At 34.2% G+C, this 8,117-nt stretch overlaps 1 long non-coding RNA gene across 2 annotated transcripts; it reads right to left on the bottom strand.

The window, feature by feature from the left end:
- Positions 1 to 3,436: 3,436 nt before the first annotated feature.
- Positions 3,437 to 6,998, bottom strand: LOC149575689 (uncharacterized). 2 transcript variants are annotated; one of them, XR_016360212.1, is made up of 2 exons: positions 6,811 to 6,998; positions 3,437 to 3,809 (listed from the first exon to the last, which is right to left on the bottom strand). It is a non-coding gene; the product is annotated as an uncharacterized LOC149575689 (long non-coding RNA). The 2 variants fall into 2 exon arrangements; XR_016360211.1 differs by having other exon boundaries at positions 3,437 to 3,794.
- Positions 6,999 to 8,117: the final 1,119 nt, after the last annotated feature.

Here is an 8,117-nt window from a genome sequence, read left to right as displayed (position 1 = left end):
AAAGAAAGGGGCATCCGCAATCAAGCTTTCCCTTTTGTTCCCAACTTTTGAGAACGTAATGCCATATCAAAAGGAGTGGAGGACCTAACATTTTTACCTTTTACTATGGTCCATCCCTCCTCCACCAAACCAACTGCCCTCTGCCCTATAAAGTCAACAACACCACAACCATCCCCTAAAACCCCTGTAGCTGGGGAATGAACCACAAAAGAAGAATCAACATCCAGAGATGGGGCTGCAAAATCCAGAGACGAAGCCACAGGTGGGGCAACAGTCAAATCGCCAGAGCCAAAATCCGAAGGAAGGTGATCAGAAGAGGTCACCACTGTAGGGATAGTCATGCCATTAAAACTAGCAGTCGAGTCCACCACCACACTGTCCTGAGAAGAGTCACCATTCCCATCAGAGGAATCTTTGTGAACAGTGTAGTGAGCATCTGAGACACCCCCCTTCCACCAAGAAGGAGACTTCTTCAGTCCAGATTTTTTAGAGGAGCAACGAGTAGCAAGATGGCCGGTCTTGTGGCATATCCTGCATTGAAAGGGGATGCCCTCATAACCAAGAGGCTGAATCCAAGAGCCATGCAAAGATTTCAACATAATCATTTCAGGGAGTCCCTTGGAGACATTGATCTCAACCAGGATGCAAGCATACGTCATCCTAAACACATTGGAAGATGCAGTATCTACCATCAAGAAGTCCCTAAGGGCTTCCCCCACTGCCTCTAAGACAGAATCCACCCAAAGGTGAAGGGGGAGATTCGGCACCCTGACCCACAGAGGAATCCAATTAAAAGATTCTGTTGCTGAGTCAAACTCCTTATACCAAGGTTTAGCCATCAAAGGAAACTTCTCCTCCATGAGAAACCACAGCGCAGAATTACATTTCTATCTTCTGAAGTTTCAAATTTCACAATGAAGAAACCTCTTGTCACAAGGTATATCTGAGCTGTACTTGAAATGAAGGGCTTCCAAACATGGCTAATCCAAGCATGCAGCTTCGGCAAAGAGGGCCAGAAACCCTTAAAACAAAAGATAACAACATTGGAAGAGAGATCATCCATATAAACAGAGACCTCATCAACAATATCAAGCTCTAAATCAATCATTATCGGGTTACTAACTGCAATAGGCACAGCATCACAGAGCCCTGGACGCATAGCTTGGCCACCAAGACCAGCCCCATAAGCAACCACATCAGCATAGGAAATGATTGAACCGCCTACAGCTCTTGGGGAACGAATATCCCCATTAGGATCAAAAGAAGCCCTGGCCTGAAAAGCAACAGCAGCTAGAGCCAGAGCAGTCGCCATAAAGTCGGGTGCGAAAGCCAAAGTCAAACGCAAGACTTTATAATGTACAGTTGATTATATGTTACAAGTGGCTATTATCATATTTATTCTTTCAATCTTCAATCTTAGGTAGGAACTTAGCTATCTCAATACTATGTTTGAAAAGTTTAATTTTCAACTTTCGAAATTAAAAAAATGTGTCATTTTGTTTCTTAATATGATTGTACTTTACTTATTCTCAAAATGTTCATTATTTGGCACTATCCATAGTGCGATATCATTGGATGATCCCGCCTCTGTTAGAGAGTGATAGTGATTCAAATGGTTTTCAGTCATTAAATATTGATAGCTTGAATGAATCGTAGTTTCATAAACTTGTGTATTTTGACATTTTACATAAACATTCTCCAAACTTTTCACCTATATTAGAAGGTGATTGTAATTAAGTTGGTTTTAAGTCTTTCGATATTTGAGAACGTGAAAGAAGCTTAGTTTCATAGACTTTGTATTTTAATGTTTTAAACTTTTGAATACATATTAAGAACTTTTATATATTAACTAAACATAATTTTTTAATATTTGTTTTTACAATGATTTATTGACATTTATTATATTATTGTACTAATGCTCTCATTATTATTATTTATATATTGATAAATAGTCCTCTAAGAAACAACATCCCAAAACTTATACATCCCATCTCTATCTCTATCCTTGAAACACCAAAGAACCTAAATACTGATCGAAAGAATTTACAATACCACAATTGAAATCTCTAATGTAGTAATCTAACCTCAGAGCCTAATCTAAAGAGAAGCCTTGTAATCTAAATGATCAAGCATCATGGTAATGTAAAATCCAGTTGCCATGACAGCCAGTGGAACCTGATGAGGGCATTCCCTATTAAGGTAGAAGCTCTTCTTACCCAAACAAAGGTCATAAGCATGCCCAACAGAATCAACCCCAAGCTACATAAAATGTACCAGGTTATACACAAAATAAAACGTACCTAGTTAATATTGTTTCTAGTGCCAAACACAAAAAAAATTGTTCTTGTCATAGTATTTTTTTTTTTCAATTTTATATTTTTGTTACTTATTTTTCTTATGTGTCCTAAGGTATTTATCCTTTCCAACCCAACTATGAAAAATATTGCTAATTATTCATATAAAGTATTTGAAATTTTCTTTTATTGGCTTCCACAATTGTGAAACATTGTACTGAACTATATTATCATTCAAACTTGACTAGTCTTGAACGTTGTCTTATAGTTGCTTTGGAAGCAAAATGTTAGAGCACATAGAACTAGTTTTTTCTTTCTTCACTAAAATTTGTAAGGCTAACTGGCCTTTTCTTTGTCAATTACAGCTGATTATATGTTACAAGTGGCTATTATCATATTTATTCTTTCAATCTTCAATCTTAGGCCTGCAGCCCTTGTTATGTAAAGTTTGAATCTCAATACTATTTTTGAAAAGTTCAATTTTCAACTTTTGAAATTAAAAAAAAAGTGCTATTTTGTTTCTTAATATGATTGTACTTTACTTGCTCTCAAAATGTTTATTATTTGGATGATCCCACATAGTTATTCTATACTGATAGCTTCTATACTGATAGCTTGAACAAATCTTTAGTTTCATAAGCTTGTGTATTTTGATGTTTTAAAAAGACTTTTAAAAAACATACTCCAAAACTTTTCATCTATATTAGAGGGTGATAGTAATTAAGATAGTTTGAAGTCTTTGGATTTTTGATAACATGAAAGAAGCTTAGTTTCATAGACTTATGTATTTTAATGTTTTTAACTTTTGAATAGAACTTTTATATAGTATCGGAACATTATTGGAAAATAATTTTTTAATATTTATTTTTACAATGCTTTAGTGAAATTTATTAAATTATTATACTAATGCTCTCATTATTATTATTTACATATTGATAAATAGTCCTCTAGAAAACAACATCCCAAAACATATACATCCCATCTCTATCTCTATTCTTGAAACATCAAAGAACTTAAATTGATCATGCTAATCTCCAAACAAAATGCAGTAATTCCAATCACAAGAACGTAGTGATTTTTTTCCAAATTTTTTGTTGTTTTCGACTATAAACTATGCAGATCATGAAGATCAAATGCTGAAATTTTCAAAAAAAATCCATGATGTTTTCAATTTTTTTGAAAATTGGTCAACTGTATAGTTTGTAGAAAGAATAGCCACGTCCAAAAGAATTTACAATGCTGCAAATGAAATCTCTAATCCAGTAATCTAACCTCAGTTCCTAATCGAAAGAGAAGCCTTTAATCTAAATGATCTTGAAAGCATCATGGCAATGAAAAATCCAATTGTCGTGACAGCCACTGGAACTTGATGAGGGCGTTCCCAACTATGGTAGAAGCTCTATCTGCAAATCCCTCAGAATGGTGCAACATCAGTTGATGCGGAAAGCGCTTCTTACCCAAACTAAGGTCAGAGACATGCCCAACAGAATCAACCCCAGGCTGCATAAAACGTACCTGATTAGCCAACCAGAGAGAGGAACTGATATGTTGGAAATGATTTGTCAGATGCTCTAGTTGCGAGTTCAATCATATGCAAAATGTGTAAGCACACAAACTGTTATGCATAAAATGGTGTTTCTTAATGAGGCTTTAAATCTTTTGAAGATGATGCAAAACTGACTCCTGTGATTTAGGAGGCACAGGCCAACCGATCCCCAGATTTAGGATAACCTTTTCTTAGGATTAGATTTAAGAGTTAGTTATGTTCGTTTCAAACTGTTGTTTTGTAATCTTTGAAGGAGTTGATTTAGGAGTTTCTTGATCATAAAGAGGGGAGCTGAAACCGTAGATTTTAGAGAGATTTGGTGATGTAATTTACTATTATTGAATAAAGAAAACAGCAGGTATAGTAAGATATGTTTTCTTACATATCAGAAGAGATGTGAACTCGTGGATGTTTACAAATGCAATCAGCAGCTGTGAAGCTAAACTCTTCAATTTTGACCAGTATCCTTCCAGCAGATGGTGAAAATGGAGTTTGTTACATAAACAAATGCAATCAACAGCTGTGAAGCTAAACTCTTCCATCTTATGTAATCAAAAGTGAATTTCAATCCTTTTGCACTGCTATTCTTTAACCTGGATGGATGCTGCTTACTTATTTCCTATAGAATTTGCAATTTCCTCTATATTGAATCTTTTATACTTCATAAATACATCTGAACTCTCTTCATGATCTTTCTATTTAATCATACACCCACTCTTGCATTTTGGCTGGATGGTTTCAATAAATTCTGAGTGGCAAGCACTGTATTTAGTTGAGTAAAATGGCTTCGAGAGGAATTGTGAACACAAGATAATTGCTTGATTTACATTGCAAAAACTTATAATTCTCCTCTACAGGATGCAAGCAGCGTGCACAATCTAACGCCAAACAGAGATTAGTGTAATTCCTCCACTCATGTCAGTTCCATCAATATGCATAGAAAAGAGCAGCAAGATTTAGCAAGATCAGAATACAGTTGTACTCTGGTTTTTAATCTAATTGATAACTGTAAAAACTATTTTTTCATGAGCCCTTTTGATGTCTGCATAAGCAATTCCTTTTTCAGAAGGGATAAAGATTTGTTCTTTAGAGGTAGGATTTTTTCCTTGTTCATACACTAGAAAAAAATCCCATAAATTGTAGAACAAAATCTAGATTTAGCAGTAATTATTGCTTAAAGACAATGGATTATTCTTGTGAACTATGTTAACATCAAAATCATGTAAACTATCCCTCTCCTACGTAATAAGAATTGGCAACCAACTTCATCCTGGACCTTCTAAACACCCCTTCCTACTTGTGTAAGAGAGGAGAGTAATATTCATTTCACTTATGCTTGAAAATAAAAGGAAAAGACAGAGAAACAGAAGATTTTCCTTAACTTTGGGTTAGTACTTAATTTCAATTCCATGTCTCCAATCCCTACCCTTTAGAAGGCATTGAATTCTACAAAAGCATTATGAGGTAAATGAAGAAATTCAGAAAACACAGTTTTCTCATCCATTGTAGGAGAAATTATAGATTTGGCAGGGAGAAAATTGCTTAAAAACAATGCATAATTATTCTGAACTGTGAAAATCTCGCATTCATGTAAACTATCCCCTTCTACATACTCAGAATTGGAAACCATTTTCTTCATCCTGGACCTGCTAAAGACCTCCTCCAACTTGTGTAACAGTAGAGAGTATACTCATTTCACTTGCTAACCAAAAAAAAAGGGAAGGACAGGTAAACACAACTTGGTCCTTAAACTTGAGGAAGATGAATTCTTCTAAAGCCTTTGAGGCAACTGAAGAAATTCTGAGAACACAATAATTTCCTATAAGTGAAATTTTTTATTCTCTCATGCAACCCTTGAATGCAACATTAACTAAAATTTCAGTACATACAAAAAACAGAAATCACTGAGAAGAAAAGATCTTGTGAGAGAATTAAGATAATCCATTCCTAATAATTGTTTAACTCACTGATTTATTAACACAATGATTTTAGAAATAAGCAAAAGCCATTGGAGATAGGCAAACTTTGATCATTATCTGAACTTCATACATGAAGGAACATACTCAAACAAGGGACACATAATTGTAATTGACACATCATTTGTCAGCTAGGACAACAATCATATTAATCAATCCATAACTTTTAATTGCTAACAATAGATTACGGTAGAGTATCTATTTGGTTCAAATGATCCACCTCAATCACAACTGTGAGCATCTCACAGATCTATAAAACAATGTTGTTATAGATGCACAAGAATTTATTCTTGTGTTAATTCTTTGGAAATGCAATTTTACCATAACCACCCATTGTGTCATTTTAACATTTTACTTTTTCTGCAAATTGCAGTGTCCAATTTGCTCAGTTGACCAATGGTATATATCTATATTCTAGCTCCTCATGATGACCACATGTTTCTTCCCGATAAAGAAACATGCTGCTTTCAAAACTATCCATTGCTCTTATTCATTAACAATGATATATATTACTTTCAGTCTCTATCTAATATCAAGACAACAATATCAAAAATTATTAAATTCTTGACATAGTTGTCCTCCAAAAACTGTAAGAGACAAAGGTAATCCATGAAAAACTTCTAAGAACTCTTCAACAGGTTCATCAAAGCCCTAGAATGAATTGAATTATTCCATCGCGTGCCAACAGAAAAGTTTTGTGGCATGAAATACACTTGATTCAAAAGGCCGATGGGACAGATTTATAAAGAACTCATTTGTCAAAATGATTTTACTAGAACCGCCCATCCCCAAAATCACCCTAGAATCAAAGCTTGTTGAGTGAATGTTATGAAGCTTTTGTAGATCTCCAACGAACCCTAATGGGTTTTTTTCCCATCTCATTATTACATCAACCACGCTACTGCTCAATAGCCTTAGCTGATCACTAAACATTTACGGTTCCAAAACGAATGACTGAGATCAGAAACAGAACAAGATCAAACTTCGTGCTTACCTTTCATCTGAAATAAAATGGAGGGTCCAATATCAGCTTCAGCACAAGTCTACCCTTCCGTTTATGGAGTACAAGCATTGACAGCTAAGTAAACGAGGGGATGAGAATCGTAGAGCAAGCCTATCCTTATTGCGATGCTGAAAACCCTAAAGAAAAACCCTAACAAGACACTATCTTGTGAATGAGATAATTAAGGTCATTTTTTTGTTTTTTATTTTCATAGATAATAGACCAAAGACATTAATATTTTTTTATTAATTCAAAATTAGTTTTTACAAGGTTGCCATGTTCAAGTGGGGCATTGGGGACCAAAAAAAGCATTTATTTTCTTACTTATTTAATTCTTGCTCATGTACATAATTAAGTAATTATTAATTATTTAATTTTTATTATTCTTTCACTTCCTCCTCTCAACTCTTACTGATTTTTAGTTTAATGGATAAATCAACTCAAATTGGCTTACCACTTAATTACTTTATTTAAAATATCGATCAACTTAGTCAATTAATGAATCAACCCATTTAATTGATGAAACAATTATCTTTATCCAAGTCATGTAGTCACTTAACTCTCTACCAATTCCTCTCATCAATTCTCATATGTTGATCTTTGGTAGCTCTCATAAAATCTCCACCATCGATTCTCTTCAAAGTTTTAATATAAAAAGCTTATTTGTTCTCATTTGACTAACCATTATCACTTATGTTTTCATGCTATCATTTTTCTATCTTTTCATCTTGCATTAATAGCTTTTGCATCATCAATTCAACCACACCCCATTACTTTACATCATCTTGTACACGCATTGCATAATTGGGGGAAAAATCAATATTTTGATAGATATTAGGATATGAGAACAATGAAGTGTACCATAGATTAAGCTATAAAATAGTTTATTTTGTTGCATTTCATGATTTAGAACATCATTGGTTGTTTATTGAATTGAGTTTGTAAATCCATGCTTGGAAGAAAACTTGATCAATTTGGAAGAAAATGGAGTCAGATTAGGGTGATTAGAGTCACACAAGACCATGATGAGGTAACAAGAAATATTAGGCTACAAAATATAGGAGCTTGGTGTTCAATTTGCATCCTTCATTTTCAAAGAAGATCCTAGAGTGAGAAAAAAGATGAAAAAATTATGATGGAAACACATAGATTTTGGTAAATGCAACGGTTTGATCAGCAAGAATACAAGGACTCGATATTTATCCACTTCAAGTGTCCCTGTGTTGAAATCAATGTGTTATTTATAAGGGAGGAAGTTAAATTAATCATGTGTTGGAACTGAGTATTTCAGCATATGA

Source organism: Cupressus sempervirens, chromosome 2 (assembly GCF_028749045.1).
Source record: "Cupressus sempervirens isolate cs-2001-9-10 chromosome 2, ASM2874904v1, whole genome shotgun sequence".
NCBI classification, from domain to species: Eukaryota; Viridiplantae; Streptophyta; class Pinopsida; order Cupressales; family Cupressaceae; genus Cupressus; species Cupressus sempervirens.
Note: the sequence above shows the minus strand (reverse complement) of the source record. Positions and strands in the feature narration are given on the sequence as shown.